At 49.8% G+C, this 24,232-nt stretch overlaps 1 protein-coding gene across 2 annotated transcripts in view; it reads left to right on the forward strand.

Annotated features, from left to right (window-relative positions):
- The first annotated feature begins 3,882 nt into the window (after positions 1–3,882).
- Hrh1 (histamine receptor H1) overlaps positions 3,883–24,232 on the forward strand; it is an 86,817-nt gene continuing 66,467 nt past the window's right edge. The window contains exon 1 of one of the 2 annotated variants that reach the window (XM_029478821.1): positions 3,883–3,919. The gene's annotated coding sequence lies outside the window, so the exon portion shown is untranslated. Of the gene's footprint in view, positions 4,342–24,232 lie in introns of both variants that reach the window. The other variant, XM_029478820.1, reaches the window with a different exon arrangement.

Consider the following 24,232-nt stretch of genomic DNA (forward strand, 5'->3'; position numbering starts at 1 on the left):
GGCAGAGGCAGAGGCAGAGGCAGAGGCAGAGGCAGAGGCAGAGGCAGAGGCAGAGGCAGAGGCAGAGGCAGAGGCAGAGGCAGAGGCAGGATGATAACAAAGGACTGCCTCTGGATAGAGAAGAGACAGACATGCCATAGGCAAGTGACAGTTTATAAAGAGAAACCCTGAGCCAGGATGAGGTGTTTAATTTAGTCAGACACATTAATTAGGTGAGACAAAGAGGGTTTCTTATTGCTGTCCTTCAGTACTTGGATAGCTGGACTTTGGTGGTCAGCCTCAAGAGGAGGAAGTGGCCAGATAGGGAGTAGACCTTGGTGGTTAGGTTTGGGGATATAATCTAACAGTTGTTTAGCAAGGCAAAGGGAATAGGGGGAAAGAGCAAGACTTGCCAAAGCCATGTTGCCATGCTTGAGCTGGCTAGAGTCCCTTCAGATAGACAGACAAACAGTAAGATAGATAGACAGACTTATTCCCCAACATGTATCTTGTCAACCTTGAAGTGGAAGAATAAGACTTCCAGTTTTAGCTTTCTATCACTGTGACAAATTTTCTGGGAAAAAAGGTCAACTTTTGGGATGAGAAAGGGTTGTTCTAACTCATGGCTTCCAGGGTTTTTTTTAACTCATGGCTTCCAATGGTCTGCTCCATTATTTTGGGCCCAAATTGAGGCAGAAGCTCAAAGCAACAGAAGCTCATTGGGGAGGGAGAGACTGCTTATATCATGGTGCCCAGGAAGCAAAGAGAGAGGGAAAGACTAAGAGGAAGGAGCAGGGGATAAAATACAACCATCAGATCCTGTTCCCAGAGGCCTGCTTCTTCCCTCTGAGCCCCAACTCCTATTCCCCACCCTCTCCAATAGTGTCACCAGCTGGGGACCAAGGCTTGAACACATGATGAGCCTTTGAGGACATTCCAGATCCAAACTGAAACACTGTCTAAGGCCAGGGACTGGGACTTGGGTGAGAGCCTACTGAAAGGCTGACATTGATGACTGAAGGACAGCCTGCTCTTCTCCCCACTCTGGTCCTGTAACATGCACTTTGCTCTCTCAAACCAAGCAGAGGAGCAGTCAAGCAAAGAGCCATCTTGTCTAATCTGGGTAGTTTCATAAGAACACCTTTGGGGGTCTCTCAGCACCCAGAGTGTGCTGTCCCCTGAGGAACTGGCTGATGTAAGCTCTAATGGGTGGGGAGCTGATTGGGCACTCTGCCCAGAACTACGTTGTCTAGAGCTTGTGGCATGACTTGAGAGCCCAACATAAGTGGTACTCACTTCCTCTGGGTTGGGAAGGCTTTGTGAGTTTCCAGTCTTGTCTATGAAAGCAGTCAGCTCCCTCCTCACCAGTGTGTGTGTGGGGGGTGGAGCTGCAACTTGACTGACAGCTGACAGCTTTGGGTGGGATTTGTACCCAGTCAGTCATGTTTCTATGGCTGACAAGGTTGGGGTACCTTGGACAAGTCCCTTCTACGGATCTTCCTCAGTTTCTCTATGTGAATAGGGAGAAGCTGGCCTGGGTTTGGTGAGCCACAGTTCCTGTTTTCCAGAAGAGGAAGGAAGGGAGGTCACTCGGTTACTGAGTACCTACCAGTGCCAAAGGCTGCCCTGACCTACACACACACACACACACACACACACACACACACACACACTGACCCAATCCCAAAAACTGTTCTGGAGAGAGGGGACTCCTGCAACCCCCAGATCCAATGCCACATTCTGCTCATCACACCTAAATCTGGGGAACCATCTCTTGCCCTCTTTTAATCTCAAGATCCTGAAGGAGCAGTTGACTAGACTAGATCAGCATGTGACTCAGGCTTAGCCAATCAAGAACACTCAGCTTTCTCATTTGCAAACCAGATGAAGACAGAGCCTCCCTTTGAGCTGCTCTGAGAAACAGGCAAGTTGACTCCTCTCAGGGAAGAGCCTCCACAGGATGGAAGGACAGGAGGACAGGAGGACAGGAGGACAGGAGGACTAGTCTTGTTTTTTCACTTGCTCCTATCTCTTGGTAGTTGGCTGACTTCAGCTAGACGTGGCCCAGGTTACCCTATGCTCTGTCAGTCACAAAATGACACCAAAATAAACAAAACACAAAACCCCCAAAACAATAGAGGCTTCAAATAATGCCTGACATACTGTTTCTAAAATGCTGATTTTTCTAAAAATCCCATGGGTAGAACAAGACCACAAATAGGCCTTAGGAAGTGAAACCTTCTCAAGCAGAATTCCAAGTTATCGGGCCACTGCTGACTTTCAGGAAGAAAAGAGATGATTTCCAAGGCTCTCTGCCATACGCTCCGACTCCTGTACACTCCACAGCTGTGAAGAGGAAATATCTTGCCTTACAGTTTATAACAGGTGCGATTCTGGTCACTCCTTCAGTTCCAAACAGTGCATTAGTCCCAAAAAGTATACATATGGAGGCCCTAGAGTAGCAACTGGAAGTAGAACGTGCTGTGGATTCCTGGGCTCCTTCGTCTCCGGAGGTACAGGTCAGAGAGGGTCAGGGTCTGGCAGAGTTGGCACCCAGGCCTGCCAGCAGTTCTGAATTCAGCCACCTGTTGCCTGGGTTCCTAAGGGCATTTCAAATGAGTCTGGAGTCCCACCTTCCAGGCAGGCACAGACAGGCTCAAGGTCAAGGACTACATCGAGGTTCTTACCAAGTAAGCCCTTTGTGTAAATGGCATCATTAACTTGTCCTCCGCCCCACTGTGTTAAAAACTTTGGCCTTTGGACTTGGGCTGGTTAGGCTAGAAGTGCAGTTCTCTCAGTGAGGACGCAGTAGAAGCTACAAAACCTGCCCATCAGCCCTGTAAATAGGGCTGATGACTGCTTCTTTTTTCTGGTGTAGTTTGAGATTTAAATCAGGGCTAAGAGGAGGGGACTAAGGCATCCATACAAGTCTGGAACTGAGCCACACGGGGCCGGGCCTGCATTCCCACAACTACATACCACTGTGGGAGGATGAGCCCCTTCTAGGGGGCACGGTGTCATAGCAAAGAGGAGCCACTTCTCTTCCTCAGTTGTCCTCCCTTCCCTGACTGTTGCCATCTGAAGCCACAATTGTACGTTAAAAGGGTTTTCCCTAGCAAAGAAGGAGAAACGCCCTCTCCTAGCTCAGAAAAACAAAACCCAAAAAACAAACAAACAAACAAACAAACAAAAAAACCAGTTCCTTAAGTTTCCCTAACACACACACACACACACACACACACACACACACACACACACACACGCACACACCTCGCCTTCCCCTCTTAGCCGGGCACAGGTTCCTAAGTGAAATGGTACAATGAAAGTTGAACAAGGTCGGGATAGCTCAGCGCAAGGCCCTGAGTTTCAGCACAGCACTTGCAGGATGAGGACAGGAGGGAAGGAAGGAAAGAGGGAGGGAGAGGGCGAGAGCGCATTCATTCTTCAGGATCCAGAGAAACAGTGGTTGTGCGGTTCTAAACCTCCGGAGTCTTGGTGATCCGTATCAATCAGTGTCACTAATTTAAAAAACAAAAAACCAAAACAAAAAACAAACAAAACAAAACAAAAAACCCAACTAGTCCCTTGGTCCACCTGTGGTTGAATTTGCGAAGAATCTTGTCAGCTCCTCCTTATCTGAGGTCTGGTCTGTGGCTCTGCGTGCCCCCGGGTTAGCATGCGGTGGCAGTGGCGGAGGGCTGTCGCCAGGCTTCGGATCCATCCTTGGCTTCTTGCCAAGCTCAGGGCTCCGCCACAGATGCGGGGCGCGGCGGTAGAAGATGGGCGGGGGAGGGTGCCCTGGGGCTGCTGGTGGGCGGGCCTCTCAGCGGCTCCTCCCCCGAGGCCGCCTCCGCGTGCTCCCGCCACCCCCGCGGCCGCCTCCGCCACCGCACCGAGCAGTCTGGCCGCCGCCGCCAAACTTTCCCCGGAGCTGGCGCGGGTGAGTCGTAGCGCAGCGCGGGCAGGGGCGGGAACCCGGTGGCGGGCGACAGGAGGAGAGTGAGGATGCGCTCAGGCCCAGCTCTGAGCTCCGCGCCCCCGTAGGGCGGTGGGGACATCCCGCAGGTGGCCGCACGAGGTGGGCGCGCCGGATGCTCTGGCGGCCTGGGCAGGGTAGCGGAGCTGTGGCTGCTACGCCCGTAAGCGCAAACACCTGTGGCTTCCCGGAGCTGGGGCCGGGCTCACCGGTTAGAGTCCGCCTCCCGATTTCTGGGCCAGGGGGCCGCCTCAGCGGCTCCCCGAGATTCCTCAGGGTTTGGCTTTGATGCTAACCGTGGACACAGACTCTGGGTTGAGGTGCGATCTCCGTGCCAAGCTCTGGACATCCACTATCTCAAATCCTTCTGAATCTCCGAGACCCAGGTATTACTAGTATACCCACTTTACAGAGGAGGAAACTGAGGCTTGGGGAGGGAAAGTTGTCTCTTAGAGAAGAGCCTTGAGACTGGATTGGATGAATCCAAGCTTCTTAGCTAGGTGGAACCCAAACCAGGTGTCTGGGTATGAGAAGCGTCTGAGCCAGCGCTCCCTCCTTTCCTAGCCGGCTTTAACGTCGTTTCCTGGCCGAACCAGAAGACTTGATACTGTGGCCAGGGTGTGTTCTGATGGCAGAGAAGATCCTTGAGGGCTGCCTTTTCCGAGAGAGCGTTAGGGGAATACCAAATTCTGCAATTTACGCCGTGTTGCTCTGAAAGTTAGAGTCTTGAATCAGAGCACAACTGGTCTTTACAGAAGCCACCTTTAAGGCGCTTGCTTGCCTGGGCGATGGAGACACAGGGTTGTTCCAGGCAGGGTGGCTCTCCTCCGACAGGGGGCTCCCACCTCCAGACGGAATGGAGCTGAGGGAACTGGAAGATCCCCAGGCTGACTGCTCTGAGAGCGCGTTCTGTTATTGGGGGGTGGGGGTGGGAAGGAGGAAGGGCAGGACCCTGAACCAGGGGTGAAGTGTTTTACTGGAATAAAAAGGAGAAAGTAGGTGGAGATCCGACACTCTTGGGGGCCTGAAGGTCACCCGCAATCCTTGGAGACAGAGAAAAAGCCCCCCCCCCCGCCATGGTTATGAGATGGTTAGGGATTAACATAGTTTATACAGCAGCCATGCAAGGTACCGTTATTGAGCGACAGGTGGACACTCAGAGAGGTTCAATAGATTGTCTAGAGTCGGCCAGCTGGTCCGTGGTGGAGTGGATTGAGTACCAACCAATCTTGCCTGTATCTTAGATTATCAGTGAAACTCAAGAGGCAGATGGAACCTCAGGTCCTTCTGTGCTGTGGCTCGCAGCGGTGGAGACAAACAATAGAGGGATGCTAGGCAACAGGGTCCGCAGCATCCCTGCTTCTGCCTCCGATGGGTCTCTGGGTGGGTTGCTGTCATTGAGTAGCTTCCTAGGAATCCCTGCTCCGCCCATGTTGATACTCTGCTGTATCTCAGGACTTGCTGGACCTTCCATCAGGGCCACCTAGCTGCCCCCAGAACCTTGCTCCTGGTGGAGGACAGGGTTTGACTGATGCTGTTTTGAAATATGTCAAAGACCTGCAAAACCTGGGTATTCCCCATCTCTGATTTCAGAGCTGTGCTACCTGCCACGATCCTAGCACCCCTCCCCCAACACTGGGCAGTTGTGGCCTGCACGGGGTCCCCAGCCCTGAGCTGAGGGTTGTGGGGAGGCATTTGTGTGTGAACTTCTCTCCTGCCTACACTCCTTTCTATAGTCAAGGAACGCCTGGCAGAAGCACCGAGGCTTTTCCTCAGTACCAAGGCATGGCGGATAGGTTGAAGGTACATTTCTGGGTCCGGTCATCATGCTGTCTCTTATGCGCCATTGACAAGTTTCTATGCCTATATCTGTTTCCCCATGATTTGATTGGAGATGTTCATGGTTCCTTTATCCCTGCACGGGGGGGGGGGGTATCGGGAGAATTAACCGTGTCACATTGATACAGCACTGCAAAGATACCTTGTAATTCACCAAAGTGCCATGGTACATGCAGCAGTTGTCACTGTGACACTGACAGACCCAGCAAGGCAAGCCTCTGAGCTCCTGGACATTGTGCACCCCTTGCTGTGTTGGTTTTGTTCTGTGATGCTTGGAATCCACCTGGGGAGCCTTGTTCATGCTAGACAAATACTCGGCCACTGAGCTACATCTCCAGCCCCAAGCCTCATGGCTTTCTCAGCTGTAAAAATGGGGCAGATCTAGTTAGATGTTGTATATGGTAAAAAGGTCCTTCTTGTAGCCTCTAATTCTAACAGGTAGAGGACTCCTCAGCCAGCCACCTCGGGGCCAGGCCCCAGGGATGCTCCAGACATTGCTGTCATTCTCACTGCCACCCAGATCTGTCTCCTTCCGCTGGCAGGCTCAGCTCTGTGCTCCTGTGTGGTATGGATCCGGGACAGTTTTCAAACACACGTTTTCTAAACGGAAGTGGTCAGACTGGGGTGAGCTTGGGGAGTCTTGGGTTGGAGGGCCGAGAAGTTGTTTCCTGCCTCTCAGCCTGGATTTGAACTGTGTGGTCATTGCTTGGGTTCTCCAAGGAAGAGGCACAAGTTGACAGTCACGGGGTTAAAGGGCATGTGTGAGGTCTATCGGTCTATTACGCAAGATCTGGCCATAGCTGTCCCAACAGAGGACACCAGCTACTGCCTCTGGGCGCGTGCGGCTGGCTGTGGGGATACCACATGCCTTCCGAGCAAGGAGAAAGCATAAAGAGTTCTGCAGGCTCTCCCTCCCAGGGAAGCATACTCAAGGTTGAAACTCATTTCCGTCCCTGAGTCCTGAATAACCGTGGACTCCAGTATCCTCATCTGTGAAATGGCCATGAATCATCCTTACCAGTGTCTGTTTCTCAAGATTAACTCAGATAGGCAGGCAAAGAAAGGACGGGAAGAGTGGGGGGAGCGGCTTGAGCGTATAAATGGCAAAGAATTACATGCAATTGTAAATAACTCTCATTAGCATTCAGGCTGGGCATTAGCTGTAACTGCTCCTGATCCAAGACGCTTTATCTGAAAGCCGTACCTGGCAGAGGATCATTCAAGCCCCAGTCACCCGCTGCCCTCTCTTTCACAGTGATGCGGAGCATTGCTGAGTCTCGGGATGTAATTATAACAAAGCTTCTGCATCTTACTTATAAGTGACTCACTTCTGCCATTAATGGTGGCAGAGGACTCAGCCACACACTCTTAGGGGACAATGCTCCTGATGCTGCTCAGGGCGGGGTGGGGAGTGGGGTGCCTCGCCTTTTGAGTGCATTCATCAACCCCTTGGTAATTCTCCAATGATCCTGCAGGAGGATCACATGGACCGAAGAAGCTAACAGCTCTCACTTGCTTTCATGGCAAGGGCCTTTGCACCTTGTTTCAGCTAGAAGAATGTGTTAGCAACCACTGTGTCGTTAAAGAGGATGGAGTGGGAGAGGAGGATGAAGGCAACTCCGGGGATGAGTTGAAAGTGTAGCCACTGGAGTCCACTGGAGTTGAGTTTGGATGTGGGGTCTGCCAGTTCATCTGTGAGGTGTGGATGGGTTCCCAACTAGAGGATGACTCTGTAGAGCAGGGACTGTGTCTTTCTTACGAAAGGCAGTTATGGATGCCTAATGGAGAACTGAGCCTTGGCTTTTTCTTCTGTGGAATGGAGCTGGATAGCACACACCTCCCCTAGCGTTTGCTGTGAGAACTAATTGATGAAATGTTAGGATCAGAGTAAAGGACTCAGTGATGCCTTTGGAGACAGAGACAGACAGTGGAAGGATACTGTTGTCCTGTCTAGGAAATAGAATGTTATTCTCTTACCCACAGTCTACAAAGAAGCAATAGTACAAGCCAGAAGAATGCCCTGTAGTTAGACAACACTCTACAAGAGTGTTTTAGTATTTGTTTCCTCCTAACAGGGAGGCAGGAATACCTGTTCTTACTTTCAGGGGAGGAAAGTAAGGTTCAAAAGAATTGATGGAACAGTGTGGATGCTTCTAGCGATTTCTACAAACAAGATAAATACACACCAGAGTCTAAAAGCAGTGTGAGATGGAACCTCAGGTCCTTCTGTGCTGTGGCTGGCAGTGGTGGAGTCAAACAACAGAGGGATGCTAGGCAGCAGGGTCCCCAGTATCCCTGCTTCTGCCTCCGATGGGTCTCTGGGTGGGTTGCTGTCATTGAGTTGCTTCCTACAGGAATCCCTGCTTCTCCCATGTTGATACCCTGCTGTGAGTCAGGGCTTTCTAGACCTTCCATCCAAGGCTACCTAGGTCTCCCCAGATCACTGCCCCTGATGGAAGACCAGAGTTTACTGAGTTTAGAGTTTACTCTGATTTCCAAGTCCCCGTTGTTATTGTCAAGCTCCTTGTTGCCCTCTAGAGGGTGGAATGTGTAGTGTTAAGTCTTTCATGAACATTGTAACTCTTTTCATTGTAGGGTTTCTGTAACGATTTTGTTAGAGCTCTGTAACTATTTTAAGAGAATAAATTCATAATAATTTATCTCCTCTCTGTCTCTGTTTCTGTCCCTCTCCGTCTCTGTCCATGTCTATCTGTCCATCTGTCTGTCTCTGTCTCTCCCTCCTTCCCTCTCCCCTCCCCCCTCTCTCTGATTTTATATATATATATATATATATATATATATATATATATATATATATATATATATATATATATATATATATATATATATATATATATATATATATATATATGTATTTAAAACAGGGTTTCTTTATGTAGTTCTGCCTGTCCTGTAACTCACTCTATAGACCAGACTGGTCTCAACTCAGTAATCTACCTGCCTCTGCCTCCTAAGTACTGGGATTAAAGGCATATGTCTCCATCAGCTAGGCTCTTAATTTTCTTTTGATGAATACATCTTTTGTTAGACATGTTCCCAGGTACTTGATAGCTTGAGGCTGCTGTATCTGTTAGACGTTTATATCTTTTAAATTAAAGTTCTGTTGGTTTCTTGTTATTCCAGGAAGCACATTTGCATTTTGCAAAATTGATTTTGCAACCAGAGATATTGGCTACCCCTCTTACTAATTAAACACTGTCTTAGTAGATTCGTTAGAAAGCATGGTGTGTACAGTGATCGGAGATACAATGAGCAACTCCATCCCTTTCTAATTCTCCTGTTCGTCCTAAGTCCTCAGTATGATGAATTAAAGAGTCCTGTGGGCACTGAGCCTTTTGCGAGGCCTGTGTAGGAGCTGTTCTAATTTGCAGGTTAAGTATGGTTTGACTCTAGGTTTGTGGTAAATCACTGTCAGGCTAAAGAAGTCCCTTACATTCCCAATGTCTGGTTTTCTGGGGTTTTCTTTTCTTCTTAGTCATAAATGGAAGTAGACTTTTACAGATGCTTTTCCTAGGTCAGCCTGACCATGCGATCTTTCTCCCCCGCCATTTTAACTTGATAAATGACCCCAATTTTTGCTTCTTTGGCATAAACCTACCTCTCATTATCCTGCAGCATCTCGACGGCTGATCTTTTACCATCAGACGGTAATGCAAGTTCACGGGTGAAATGCCTGGTGATTTACATAGTCAAGCTTATTTATCAGACTTTGGATGGGTTTCACCTTCTTCTGTGCAGGAAGCAGTTGCTGAAGCAGGGAGCTGTTCTTCCTCCGGTCTTTGCCGGAGGTCACCGGTGGGGCCACATTGGGTGGACACACACGTGGAGGGTGGGGAAGAAAGCCAGCTCAGCCAAATCCCAGAAGAACTTACTAACATTGAGAGGCTCCGACTGCCTAGCGCAGAAACGGACAGAGGCTGCCAACCATCCATCCTGAGTGGCATGGGGTGAGCCCAGCCACACACATTGCATGAGGTGTCTGCCAACGCAGGACCCCCAGAGGGAGGAGACTCAGTCACGAGTGAAACCCGATGCTTGTGGGCTGCAGTTGGGTCTCCTCCTGAGCTTGCTCCTGCTGCTGTGGGCTGGTGATTCATCACTCCCTAGGACAGCCAGAGACCCAGGTACTTGACTTCCTCCACATCCATCCTCTTCCAGCTGGTGGCAGGGGCTCTCCTCTCATGCTAGTTTCTGCAGGACCTTTGACCTAATACTGTATCTCTTCCTGACATCATTCCCACCTCCTCTCTCACTCTTCTGGGTAGATCTGGCTGAGTTTCTCAGCTAGAATCTTTCCTTGGTCCTCTTTGCTGGATGTGCCAGGCTCTGTACTGATTTGGATCGTCTTTCTTAGTCACTATAATGACACTATGGGTGGTCACTACCTACTTCTTCCAGATGAGGGAAAGCAAGGGTGCTAGTTAATTATCATCATTGGTTTTGTGTTTCAGAGTGAAACGGTTGGCTTCTTGCCTCTTCGTTCTGTCTCCAGAATCTTCCTTCCTCCCTTGTCTCTTCCCGTTCTTGCTTCCTGTATCAGAGCTGGATGGCTTTGTCTCTGGAGGCCCAGCGACAAGTGGAATGCCACGCAGCTGTAGGAACACCAGCAGCATGAGTCACAACTGACATTGGCCGCAGGCTACTGGGCTGGGCTGGGCTGTTCTGCTTTGTCCCACTGGCTTGAGTAGTCAGTAGAGGCAGGAGACGAGGTGGCTTCAAAGAGCTTAACCAAGGAACTGTTGCTTTGGGCATCAGGGCAAAGGTGTGTGTGTGTGTGTGTGTGTGTGTGTGTGTGTAGTTGTTTTACCTGTAAGCCTGGTGGGTATGAGAAGGGTGTGGTTTTTCAAGGAGAAAGCACAACACAGAATCTGAACTTGGAACCATCCTCAGTGACCCTTAAGGTCAAGGTAGAGAAGAGGTCAGGCAAAACAAAAAACAAAAAACAAAAAACAAAAAAAAAACCTCATACTCGTTTCAGCAAGCCTGGTGGCCATTGCTGGCTGGAAACAGGCAGACAGGTGGACTAGCAGGCAGAAAGAGGCCTTCTGAGGTCTATGTAGGTACCGAGGAGGTACGGAGGAGAGGGACTGAGCTGCAGACTTGAGGGCTATTTGTATAGCGTGTATTTTATAGCTACCAAATGTATTTTATAACTACCAAATGCCTACCCAGGTGCATTTTATAGCTACCAAATGTATTTTAAGCTCCCAGATGCCTGCCTTTCTAGGCAATTTCCATGTAGTCTCTTGATTTAGCTGGGCTTCTTTCATTTGCTCGCTGGCTTTTCTCTGTTCTTGAAGAGGCTCACTGATCCTCATTAAGGAAATGCACACTGTTGTCCCTTGCACAGAGTTATAGCCGGGCCACACATATGAACTCAGGGCTTTGAATAAGACTTGTCCCTGGGGGTCTCACTCACCGTGGTTTTTGCAGTCCCAGGGACCTCTCTCTGGGCTCTCTGGGTAACTTGGCTTCAGCCTCCCTGGAGAACTGCAGATGGCCCGGCTCTTGCCAGTGTCTCCCAAGGCTCCCTGTATGAATCTAGGGGAAGGATGATCTTGCATTTAAATCAGGCCATTCCTGTTTCTCCCTAAGAATAGGCATATTTGAAGCAGAAAGGGCAAGAGAGACTGTTGCATACACAGATTCAGCTGTACAGTGCCACTTGCCAATCCAGCCAGGGCTCAGGGCTGGGGACACAGGGCTCTGTCTTGGGCCCACCACCTTCCAGATTGTGTCCTGGTCAAATGTCCTGACTTATTTGTAACTTGATGCCCTCCCGGTGTAGTTAGCTGTGTGACAGTACAGTCTTGTGCCATATAATGCTATTTTGAGCAAAGATGGGTTGAAGGGAGGTCAGTATCTCCTAAGATTACCATGAGGCAGAACAGATGTTGTCACCACAGGCAGTGATGTTATAAGATCAATCAGTGGGACATATGCAAGGCCTCAGTTCACATACGTGTTTATGCCTTATATTTTAACAAACATGTTTGAAAGGTAAAATAATTATAATGACAATTAAGCCCAGGTATGATGAGAGCACACGCCCATGAGAGCAGCTGCAGGGAGGTGGGGGAATCAGGAGTGCATGCTCATTGCTGGCTACATAGTGAGTGTGAGGCTAGCCTGGGAGACGTGAGGCTCTGCCTCAAAAACAACACACACACACACACACACACACACACGCACACATGCACACAACCAACAACCTCCGCTAACACATACACAGATACAACCAGCAACCTCACTAACACATATAAATGCACACAAAAACCCACAACCTCCAGTAACGCATACACACACACACAAAGCCAACAACCTCCACTAACACACACACAACCTCCACACAAAACAACACGCAAAACAACCAACAACCTCCACTAACACACATATACACAAAACCAACAACCTCTACTAAAATACACACCCACAACAATTTCCACTAATACACATATGCACACACACACATGTACACACACACACACAGCTAGTAAAATGGCTCAGTGGGTAAGAGTGTTAGTTGTTCTTGCAGAAGACCTGAGTTCAATCCTCAGCAGTCACATGGTGGCTCACCACCACCTGTAACTCCAGTTCAATGGGATCTGATGCTCTCTTGTCCCCATGGTTACTAGGCAAGAACATAGTGCACAGACTACATGCATGCACAACCATACACATAAAATAAATACTTCTTAAGTATTATGACCATTCTTACAGAGGCGTCATGTACAATGTTCCCGAAGTCTCTGGCAGTGAATAGAACTTTCCCTAGGCTTTACAGGCTCTCAGAGTATTCTCTGCCCTGTAGGATCGATCCCACCATAGGAGCAGCAACAGGTGGCCCAGTTTTCATCTTATTTAATATATTTTGACTGCATCTTTTCTATATCTGGATTTTTTTCATTTATTTATTTATTTATTTTTTTTTCTCCCCTTAAAAAAGTCTTTATGTGTTTTGAAAATTTGCCTATATGGCCATGCCTCCCATGCATGCAGTACTAGAGGAGACCAGAAGAGGTCATCAGAGCCACTGGGACTGGAGTAGCTGATGGTTCTAAGATGCCACGTGAGCCCTGGGAACAGAACCCAGGTGCTCTGCTCTTAGCTGCTGAGCCATCCCATCCCTCCAGCTCCTATTTATGGTATTTGTTTGTTTGCTTGATTGGTTATTAAAGAAGACAAGAGTCTCGCTCTGTAGCCCAGGATAATCTTTCTGTGTAGCTCAGGATGGCCACCTGCCTCAGCTTCCCAGGTGCTGGGATTTCAGGCGTGCAGCCATGTTAGCTTAGACATGTCTAGATGTCTGAACGCTCACTGTGTGTTGCTGGCGCTTGTGGTATACTCACAGGCTGTGCTGACTTGCAGCTGGGGGCAGTGGTTCATGCTATACAGCCTAGGTATGTGGCAGCCTCTGCCAGTCTGCTGTGTTTGTGTGGCAATGGAATGGCACGTGTCTCATAATGAATCATGTCACATCCCTGTCCCTTGGTGATGCCTGACAATTTACTGCCAGCATCGTTTATGAGTATTAAATGAGTCATGAAGCTTGAGAGAATTAATATTTGAAAAGCATCGACAACAGGGGCATAAGTGTATTAAATAAGCTGATTAATAAGCAGCTGCCTGGACCCCCCCCCCTCCAGGAAGTCAGCTATCGGTTTATTGGATTGTCAGTTTGCAATGGTTTGGCCCTGTTCCTGAATGTCAGGGCCTGTGTGGCCCTTTCTGAGTGACATTAGTGTTTTCTGTGGAGAAGCAGCTCAGAGTCCATAAGTTGTTGAGCACCACTGGTGTTTGCCAAGGTTTCCTAGGTAAGGCACGCTAGAGCCTAGGGACAGGTGGGTTTGGTGGCCATCACTGGGACTTCTGGGTCTTTTCCTGGACCTGTTTGGCTGCAATTATGTCTGTTCATACTGGTGTGCAAAGAGACCAGACAGAGAGCATCGGGTCCCCTAGAACTGAATGGCTATGAATTCACAAGTGGGTGCTGGAAATCCTCTGGAAGAGCAGCAAGTATTCTTAACCACTGAGGTCACCTCTTCAGGCTCCTGGGCTCCAAACTTTGGCTTCCAGGGAAGCATTTTAATCTCCCTGGCCTCAGTTTCCTTATCTGGAAAAGGGGTAAAATGGTGATACCCATCTTATAGCCTTATTGAGAGCCCAGTGTCCCAGACCCCAGCTGGCTCCTCCTTAGGGATGACTGTCTTGCTCCAACCTGTGACCTGACCAGTCTCTCTTTGGTTATCTGCACAGCTCCCAGCAACCTATAGTATGGGAACAGTATTTGCTGGTATCCCTTCACCTGCAATGACTTTGTTAGCAGCTGGCACCTAGTAGGTGCACAATAAAAACCTATCCAATGCAAGCTAACAGGTAGCTGTGTAGCCCACCACGATGTCTCTGTTTAATGCAGGGCCTCTCAGACTGTGAAGTTGAATGGCCTAGGAAACCCTGGCTGGAGGCAAACCCTTTTCACGATTGCTTCAGGAGCTTGATAAATATTTGTCGGTAATTTATCGATTGATTCTCACAGCACCTGGCACCGGGCTTGACTGAGGCCTTCCATTAGTAAGTCAGGAACATGAGATAGACGATGTTTCCTCCCTCGCCTCTCCTGTAGGGGGCTGGGTGCACAGGAGGCTTTGCCCAGCTAAAGCTCTGTCCAACTGGAGGAAGATAAAAGGCAAGGCAGCTGGAGAACAAAATGTCACCGTGATTGCCAATCAGCGGGGCCGAGAGTGAGTGGCTGGAAGGCAGAACTGGCTGGGTTCCTGCCCAGGTGCAGCAGTGCTGGGCACTGGCCAGACAGCCCCTCCTTCTTGGGGGAGAGCCTGGCAACCTATGCACTGCCCTGTTTGCACATTTCCGTTTCGATCCATGTGAGTGTGAGCGTGTGTCTGTGTATTGAGTTGTATGGAAAGTAAATGGGAGAAATGGCTGGCTCAGCAAGGGTGGGGAGGCACGTCAGTCCAAGGTGTTGGGTGCTGACTAATTACCTGTGTAAGCAGAGGATTGAAGATGCAGGGTCACCATCCCACTGACAGGCCAGGAAATGAGCCCTGGGCACTTCTCTTCCTTAGGTCATCCTGTTTGCTCAACCACTTGGGGAGGTGAGCGTTCGTGCACCCACGGAGGCTGGAGGTGGTGGCTGACACATCAGAGGCATGGGCAGACATGGGAAAACTTCTGTGGAGATCCAGGCAAGGGGAGACAGCCACCGAGAGAAGGAGGCAGGACAGCTGTTAGGAGTCAGTGAGGGAACACTGGGCAGGTGGCATGCTGGGGCAAGGGCAAGCGGCCATTGTTAGGGGTGGTGCTGAAGCCGTGTTCTTGGCTAAGTTCACTGTGTTTGGCTCTTTTCTTCATGGGGTGGGGACTCAGTTTGGTTTTGCACTTAGGGTAGACTAGACACAACCTCATAGGCAGAGCCTCTGCAGGGGATTCACAGTTCTGCAGGCATGGTGCCACTTGCCCACTTCGGGGAGCTAGGAATGGGGCTCTATCTGCTGGAGCATGCTCAGTGAGTGGAGTCTGCAGGGCAGCAGTGGGGCCTGGACACACAGGGGCTGGGGCCCTTAGGAGATAGGGTAGTTGCCATAGGTGACAGGTGGCTGCATCCCACTGATCGCTAAGCCCATCCCCTGCATCCTCCCTGCCTCAGCTTTAGCATAGCTTTCCACTTCCCTTCACTGGACCCTGTCACCTTCCCCGGTGCCTCCCAAAGCCCATCGTTACTACCGGAGATTGTTCCAGGGTAGAGTCTGACCATGTCACCTCCTGTTCCAAACCCAGTGATGACATCTAGTGCCCTTACAAGGAATGAGCCCTAGGCTGAAGCAAGAAAGATGACGCTGATGAATGTGCTGGCAGGTGATGAGAGTAAATGGCAGAATCACACGGACAGCATGCACAGTGTCCCCGTTACTTTTTTTTTTTTGTCAACTTGACACAAGCCAGGGTCACCCAGGAAGAGGGAATGCCAATTGAGAAAATGCCTCCATCAGTTTGTCTGTAAGCAAGTCCGTAGGGCATTTTCTTAATTGCTGGTTGATGGGGGAGGGCCCTGGCCGGATGGTCCTGGGTGTTTAAGAAAGCAGTGAGCTATGGGGAGCAAGCCAGTAAACAACGTTTCTTTATGGCTTCTGCTTCAGTTCCTAACTCTAGCTTCCCACCTTGAGTTCTTGCCCTGGTTTCCTCAGTGCTGGACTCCAAGCTGCAAGCTGAAATAAACCCTTTTCTCTTCACCAAGTAGCTTATGGTGGTAGTGTTTTATCACAGCGATAGAAACCTACCTAGGACAGAAATCACAGACAGCAGAGCGTCCTGGCCACACTGTGGCTTCCAGGCCCACTCTGACCAGGCTGCTTGGTAACTGCACAGAAGAAAGTAAGTGACCTGGCTCTGCTAGGCCTCTTCACCTCAGGGAGCTGGATGTGTGGCAGGGGCTCTACCGTCTACACTGCCAGCCTGTACTAGGGATGAGTCGCAGTCATATCTGGCCACATGATTATATGTACTCACGTAGACACAGACATGCCTCTCCTGCTTCCCAGCTCTAGGACTCAAGCTAGCTGTGCCTTCCTCTAGGAAGCCCACCCTGATCACCCACAGCCTGGGCTACGATCTTCCCTGGCCTCACAGCAGCCCCCCCCTTGGACCTATGTCTATCACACTGTATTTCTCACCGTCGCCATCATTCTTCCTCGGGTGTGAGCAGTCTGAGGACACAGGTGGTGACTGGCTCCTTATTATACTTTTACATCCATCACAGTGCAGGAAATACAGAGATACTCAGGAGACTGCTGAATGAATGAATGAGCGAGTGAATGACTGAAGGAGTGAGGTGAGCTGTGCTAGTTAAGGTTGAGAGACTAGAAGGGTGTATGCCCTTCAGAGGGCGGTGACCTGGGAACTTAGCAGGAAGTAATGAAAAGGAACCTGGTGGGACAGGCTGGGATGCTCTGTGTAGAGAGATGAGTGCGGCTGTGATAGGGTGGGTGTGATGAAAGTGGGAGGGACTGAGGGGGGAGTCCTGTACTTCTGCCTGATTCCATGGACCTTGCTGAATGCCTCTGTCACACAGTGGATTCGTTATGAGGTAATGGGAAGAACCAGCTTGCCTACACAGCCAGACTCTAGTGTTTCAGAGGTGGAAACTGGAGGAACTCTTGTTTGGTTGGTTTTCTCCTAAAAAGATCTTCTTATGCACAGACAAAATATGCTTGCTTATCCCCTTACACTTCTCCTCTCCACAGAGGGCTGCAGGCACAGGGTGTGCAATGCATGCTGATGTGGAGTGTGAGAAGCTGTCTCTCAGTTCCCGAAGGAGTAAAGATTATATAGTTTCCCATTCAGATGAACTTGCTCCTTCCACCTGCTTCCTCTATGGAGGCTTCGGAGGAAGTAGTTAGATGCCTACACAGGCCTTTTGATGGGCACCTGCACAGGAGACTTCCCTCTGAAGTTCTAGGGACCAAACAGAATCCGGCTTGTCTAAAAGCAATAGGGAAGACAGTGCCTGGGTCAGCAGCTGAGGCTCACGAAGGTTGAATAGGAGTTGGAGGCTGTTTGTGGGTATCCGGAAATTCTGTGCCTCAAGGACACTGTACAGCTATGGCCTGCTATCCTGATCGGAAACAAGGTAGATAACTAAGAGGGACACAGGGAGAGGACGATACAAAGGGAAACTCAGAGTGAGCGACTCGCTCAGCAGCTGCACACAGCTACTGTGTAGCCAAGCCACAGCTTGAACTGGGATCTTCTGGCTCCCTTCTACTGTGTCACAAAGCCACTTGGAGTGTGATGCCACCTGCCTGGTACAGGCCTAGGAATGGCCACATTTAACCGGTTCTTGCAGGTCTTCATGTAGAAAGTCAGGCTGATTTTGGCCATTTAACCCTCTCCTAACAGTGAAACATGGGCGTTTGCAGAGGCTGTGTGTGTGTGTGTGTGTGTGTACCCCGTGCCCTGAGCTCCAGGCTGGGCACATGGTTCTGGGGAAACCTGATGTTGGCTGTTTCCTGATATCTCTGTAGGGGAAAAGCCTGAACTGACAGGAAAGCCCAAAACTGAGCTTTGTGTGGAAGTGCTTTGGGGCGAATCAAAGACCCAGAGAACAGGTTCAGGACTGACACTGGACTGGCCTGCTCCTCTGGTGTCAAAAGGTAAGGATGACCTCAGTGGCTAGTCCCATGCTTCTCAGTGATTGGCTGGAGAGAAATCCCTGCAGAAGTCAGTTTTTTTTTTCTTTTGTTTTGTTTTGTTTCTGAATGTGCCCTGCCCCTTTTATCTCAGATGCAGAGCTGTGCCCCACGGACTCTGAATGCCACTCTGAGAACACTTGTTTTCAAGTTGAGCATCTCTACATCCGTGCTTCCTGGGGAAATTACCCTCATTAGGCTTGCCAGCATCACCTGACCCGAGGCGGGGGTGATAATGGTGTGTGCAGAGCATCTGCTGGGAGTTGGGCAGGATGCTGCACGTTTGAGTGTCGCCTCATCCACCCTCTGAGGAACCTTGTGAGGTTGGGATTGCTGTTATCTGCATCTTTGCGATGAGCTGGGAGCCGAAAGAGTTGGATCGTCAGTGTGTGTCACCTCGAGGCCCCTGCCTGTGCTGCTGTTGGGAGCCATAGAACCTTTGGGAGTTGAGGCCTGAGAAGAGGATGTTAGGCCATCCGGGACATGTCCTTGAAGAGATAGTGGGACCTGAAGCCCCTTCCTCCCCTCCCCCACATCCCCTGCTTCTTGCCACTACAAAGACAGTGACCCTGAAGTGACAGTATGTGCCACTGTCATTGCTTATGGTGTTAACACAGGCCCAAAGAAGCAAGGCCAAGTAACCATGAACTAAAACCTCTGTGAGCCAAGGTATCTCTCATTCCCTTTAAGTTGATTGCCTCTGCTCTTTCGTCACAGCGATTGAAAGCTGACTAACACAGAGGGGAACTTCTCCAGGGCACAGCTCCTATTGGTGGCAGCGCTAACTTTGGAGCCCAGGTCTCCTGACCTCTAAGGCCACTCTTGCGTTATCCTTCCCAGGTGTGCTAAGTAAAATTTGGAATTCAAACCACAGGTTCTGTGACTGCTGGCCTGGCACCATTCACTTGCTTGCTTGGTCCACACTGGACAGCCAGATCTCCCCTGCATATGGCTGAACTATATCCTTAGTTTCATGTCTTCCCACTTTCTCTACCTACTCATCCCATGTTCCCATGTGGGTGAGAATTTACAAATATTTTATTGTGATAAAATTTATATGAAATAGGTGAATGTTGTTAAATGGTTTGTGCCTGCACTTCAGTGGTCAGGAGGCTGAAGCAGAAAATCCTGAGTTTGAGGCCAGCCTATGGTAGAGTAGCAAGATGACCCTCCCCTGCTAAAAATGGTAAATGTCATGGGGGTATGCCTTATTTCTCACCAAAGCTGCTTAAAAACCAGTGAAAAGCACACAAAAGTCTCTTGTCTGGTGTCCCTTGCCATGGCATTGCCAGGCGGGCTGCTGATTCTCCCTGCTGGGGTTGGGAATAGCCAAAATCATGCATTTGGCTTGGGTAAGGGCTGGTTGCCCAGATAAGTGGACAAGAGCAAGACCAAACAGTGTTATTACACACGGCAGACCCTGTGGGGAGCTAAGGGTCCATTTACAGTACATCTCTGCAGTAAGGTATTGTTTTCCAAAGCCAGGGCAGGAAAGCAAGATGACCATTGGCTGCCCAGTCCTCTGCTCCTGGCATGCCTCTCCATCACTCTCTATGTGTTTACTGAGCATCCGTTCTGCCTGTCTACTCCTGTGCTGACTCCTGGGCTCCCTGCTGAGATGGGAAGGCTCTACCCAGGCCAGATTCTAACCTGCTGCCATTGCCACCCTGAGACTTCTCTTGTCCCACAGTTCCTGTTGTCCCCTCGATTCTCTAGGCCTGCTACATCTTTTCCTTCCTCTGCGAGTCCTTGATATCCTGTGTCCTCTCCTCTGCTGACCCATGACACCTTTCATCTTGGACGACTGCTGGCTGTGATGTCTCTTGTTCATGGTCCATGGCCCTGTGCCTCTGCAGCCCCACAGCTTTATATATCTGCTCTTCTCTTCTCTTCTCTTCTCTTCTCTTCTCTTCTCTTCTCTTCTCTTCTCTTCTCTTCTCTTCTCTTCTCTTCTCTTCTCTTCTCNGGCTCTTGATTGTTAACAACTGTAGGCGTTTATGGGTGTGACTGGCTTCTTTATCAGCCAGTCTTTATTTTGTACCTGATACTCTTGATTCCCCCTCCCCTCCCCTCCTCTCCTCTCCTTTCCTCTTCTTTTCTCCTACTTAGTTTTGTTATCCAGGGACCACTTGGACACAGTTTACCCAACCACACCATATAGAGCCAATGGATGACTGACTGTGACTGGTCCTGTTCCTAGTGACTAGGGTGACAGAGCCACATGCTCAGCCGCCCTCCAGAGGAGCCTTGTGACCCATAGAACTCATTTATTCATTCAACAGAATTCAGCAATAAGGATTATTTCATTGCCTCAGTGTTGGGGACCAAAGTACTGGTTGATAAGGGACAAGAATGGACTAGACAAGAGGTCCTGCCCACCTAGAACTTTGTTCTTGTGTATGTGTGTGTTTGTGTGTGTGCGCGCACAAGTGTGTGTGTGTGGGGGGGGGTTGGTAAGAAGGAGGCCCTTGGTTACTGTACAGTATGGTACTCAGGGGATTGAGCAGTAGGCATGAGGGTAGGAGGGTCCCTGCACAGGAATAGGTGAATGGCCTGGGGTGTGTGGTATATGACACCAACGTCTTGGGCCCCTGTCCTCAGAAATGGCCACCATCTCACAGAGAGTATCAAGGAGCATCCCCCAGATCCTGCCCAAATAGCCTTTCTCTAGAGACTGTTCAATAAGGAACATGAATTTCTTCTAGGAAGTCATTAAGAAAGACAAGTTCTTATGTCCCACTTAATTTTGCAAGAGGTGAACAGGTACTACCAAGGACCCTGGGATGTGAGGACCAGAGGTCTCTTTACCTAGAGAGTCAGAGGCGGGTGTTTGGATTGAGGGAAGCCTGGAGGGGCACTCCTGAAGAAGACTATTCTGGGAAGAGGCATTAGAAAGGCCTTGGGATGGAAGTAGTTTGGAATGTTCTAGAGAGAGGAGGAAGACATGAATGAATTTGCATAGTGAGTAAGGTGGCCATGGGAGAGATCAAACATTCAATGGAGGACATCCCTGGTCATTGTGATGTCTTGACTTCTGTTTAGATGACCCTGAGAGCCACAGGGAAATTCTGGACCACCAGCAACGGGTGGTGTGTCAAATGTTGTTCTAGCTCTAATCACCTGGAACAATGAAGAAAGAAAGCAAGAAGTATCAGATAGACTGGGACACTGGTGCTGTTCCAATGAGTGAGGCAGATGGGACAAAGAGCAGGGTGTGACCAGAGGGTGTGAGATGAGGTGGGCTTCTGACATGTTCTATAAGCAGAACTGGGTAGCCCTGGTGCCTCTCTGCGTCATCCGTCCTCTCCTGGCTCGAGTAAGGAGTAGGAATGGTAGCTGTAAAGTCTTAGGTGGTAGTACCCAGATAGTGAGTCTGGGAGGTCAGACCACCCTCCCTTCTGCAGCCTCTGCCTCTACCCTGTGGACCATCCCTGCCAGCATTCCGAAGTAGACATCTCGTTGCCAGATGCTGTCATGGAAACGAAAAGATGGAGAAACAGAAGAGGCCCAGAGGAGGGATGGGGGCGGGAGGGACGTCATTCCCTTGCTCACCCTATGGCTGCTCTCACCAGCTCATTATGCCAAGTGACAGGCTCTGAGGAATTAAGTCGGGGCAGGCAGATGGAGGGATCCAGGACTCATGCAGACTGGCGCCAGGGTGTGACTCATCTGGTGACTGCTGCCCACCTGCCATTGCCCCTTTGCTCAGTAAGAGCCTGTGCAGTCACTTCCCTTGAACACCTTTAACATGCCATCAAGTCCTCCGGTCCTCCGGTGCCCTTGTCACAGTGTGCAGACAGGAGCGATTCTATGCTGTTGCCTGGTCTCTTCATCCAAGCATCCTTCTGTGCCCTGTCCTGTTCTGGCACCTCATTCTAGCAAGAAGTGTTTCCCCTTCTCCTCACCAACCCATCACATAGCTTTTGCTGAATCCTTCCTGTGTGTCCATTGTTTATGGGCCTCCTCTGTCCCATTTAAGAAGTCAGCTTCAAGTTTTGTAGCCTCTAGAACTCAGCGCCTGGACTCCCAAGACCATGTTGGAACCTTGAGCTGTAAGACAGAGGAATGGCCTCCCTGAGCCTCAGTTTTCTAATCTGTTTAATGGATTGGTTCTTGGACCCGCCTGGCTAGATTCAATGTTTTTTGGATTTTGTTTTGTTTTGTTTCTTTTTGTTTTTAGGTGCAGCTCTGTGTCATTGTTATCTGTGCAGTATGCTATTATTCTCTTCATTACTGAGACCTTTAAGGCAGGAAGGCAGGCAGGGAGGCAGGCAGGGAGGCAGGGAGGCAGGCAGGCAGGCAGGCAGGCAGGAGGGGAGGGAGGGAGAAGAGTTGGTTTTATGTTGGCTCATAGTTCAGAGGGATACAGTCCACTGAGGTGGATAGACATAGCAGAAGGAGTGTGGAGTGGCTGGTCACATCCTGTCCTCAGCCAATGTGATGTTAATTTCAGTTGTCTGCTTTGCAGGATCCGAAACATCTGAGAGGAAGTCTCAGGAGGAGGTTGTCTAGATTAAGTTGTCTTATGAGTACACCTACGAGGGATTTTATTTTTAAGATTAAAATCAATCTACTTGATAATTTATTTAGTGTGTGTATATGTCTGTCTGTCTCAGCTTTAATTGTCAACTCTACACATCCTAGAGTCATCCGAGAGGAAAGCCTCAGTTGAAGACTGTCCTAGATCAGATGGGCCTGTGAGTGTCTCGATTATTAAGTGATACAGGAGAACCCCACCCACTGTGGGTAGAAGCATCCCTAGGCAGATAGTCCTGGGTGGTGTACAGAAAGCATCCGAGCCTGAACCCGAGAGAGCCAGCAAGCATCTGCCTCCAAGGTTTCTGTTTCAAGTTCCTGTTTTGGCTTTCTGCCCTGGCTTCCTTTATTGACGGACTGTGACCTGGAAGTGTAAGCCAAATAAACCCTTTCCTCCCTAACTTCGCTTTTGGTCAGAGTTTTATTACATCAACAGAAACCCATCCCAACCCCACCCCAGTGTGTGCATGATGCACACGTGGAAGTTGAGGACGCCTTGTGAGAGTTAATTCTCTTCTTCAACGAGCTGGGTCCCAGGGTTTGAACTCAGGTCTTAAGGCTTGGCAGGATGTGTGTTTATTGGTTGAATCATCTCACTAGCCCTGAGGGATTTTCTTCATTGCATCAATTGCTGTGGAAAGACTCACTTGAGATGTGCCTGGCACCATTGCGGTCCAGGTCCTGGACTGAATGAAGAGGGACCTGCGCACAGGTCTCTGCTTCAGACTGTGACCCTCTGCTATGGTGGACGGCACCTTGGACTGGGAACTGGAGTAAATCTCTCTTCTTTCCTTAAGTTGCTTTTGTCAGAATGGTTTATTGCAAACAAAACAAAACAACTAAGACAGTCAGGAAGCAGAGATGAGAAAAGCGCATCACCTGGAGAAAAGTTTCAGTGGTTCCTCCCTTCCCCCCTTGTTATTCAGTCCCAAACTCAGACCATGGGATGGTACTGCCTCAGCCAAATCTCCCTGCTTGTGCTAGTGACTGGTCAAGGTTAAGGGCAGAGAGTGCAGGAGGTCAAACCTGGAGAGAGCTGGGACCTGCTGCTGTTAGACTCAGAATTAATGCCATACCATCCCCATTTCCTGGTCTAGCCTGCCATCTCTCCATTGCAATGAGCCATCCAGTGCTATGCTTTGGGTAAGTGACCCACCTCAAGGCCTGTGTCTTTATGGCTTGGCTGCAAACCATGATGCCCCTGGGAAGTGGCAGGACCTTTAAGAGGTAGGGTCTAGTGGGAGCTCTGTAGGCCATTTGGAAGCTATCCCTGGAAGGGGATTGAGAGACCTTGGCAACTTTCCCTTCTTTCTGTTTGCTTCCTGGGCAAGGGTGACTGTCTTAATGCTGCCATTTGCTCCTGCCTCAGCACCACCTCAAGTCCAAAACAACAGCACCAGCTGGTCTTACTGGGTTTCAAAGCCGTGAACCCAAATCCACCGTCCTTGGTGTCTGTGGGTGATTGGTTACAGGCATGAGTGGGGAAAAGGAAGGAGAAGCTGGGCTCTGAGCGGCCTTTCATGGCTTTCAGAGTCTCCTAGAAGTGTTTGCCATAGCTGTTCTGGGGAGCATGAGTGGAAAGGGGTTCTCTGTTGGATAGCCTTGAGAGACTTCTCTCAGGGTCTCTTAGCTCCTCACCCCCGTTAAGGGGTGGGACTTGGTTGGACAGAGTCTGGCT

Source organism: Mus caroli, chromosome 6, assembly GCF_900094665.2.
Source record: "Mus caroli chromosome 6, CAROLI_EIJ_v1.1, whole genome shotgun sequence".
Lineage (NCBI taxonomy): Eukaryota > Metazoa > Chordata > Mammalia > Rodentia > Muridae > Mus > Mus caroli.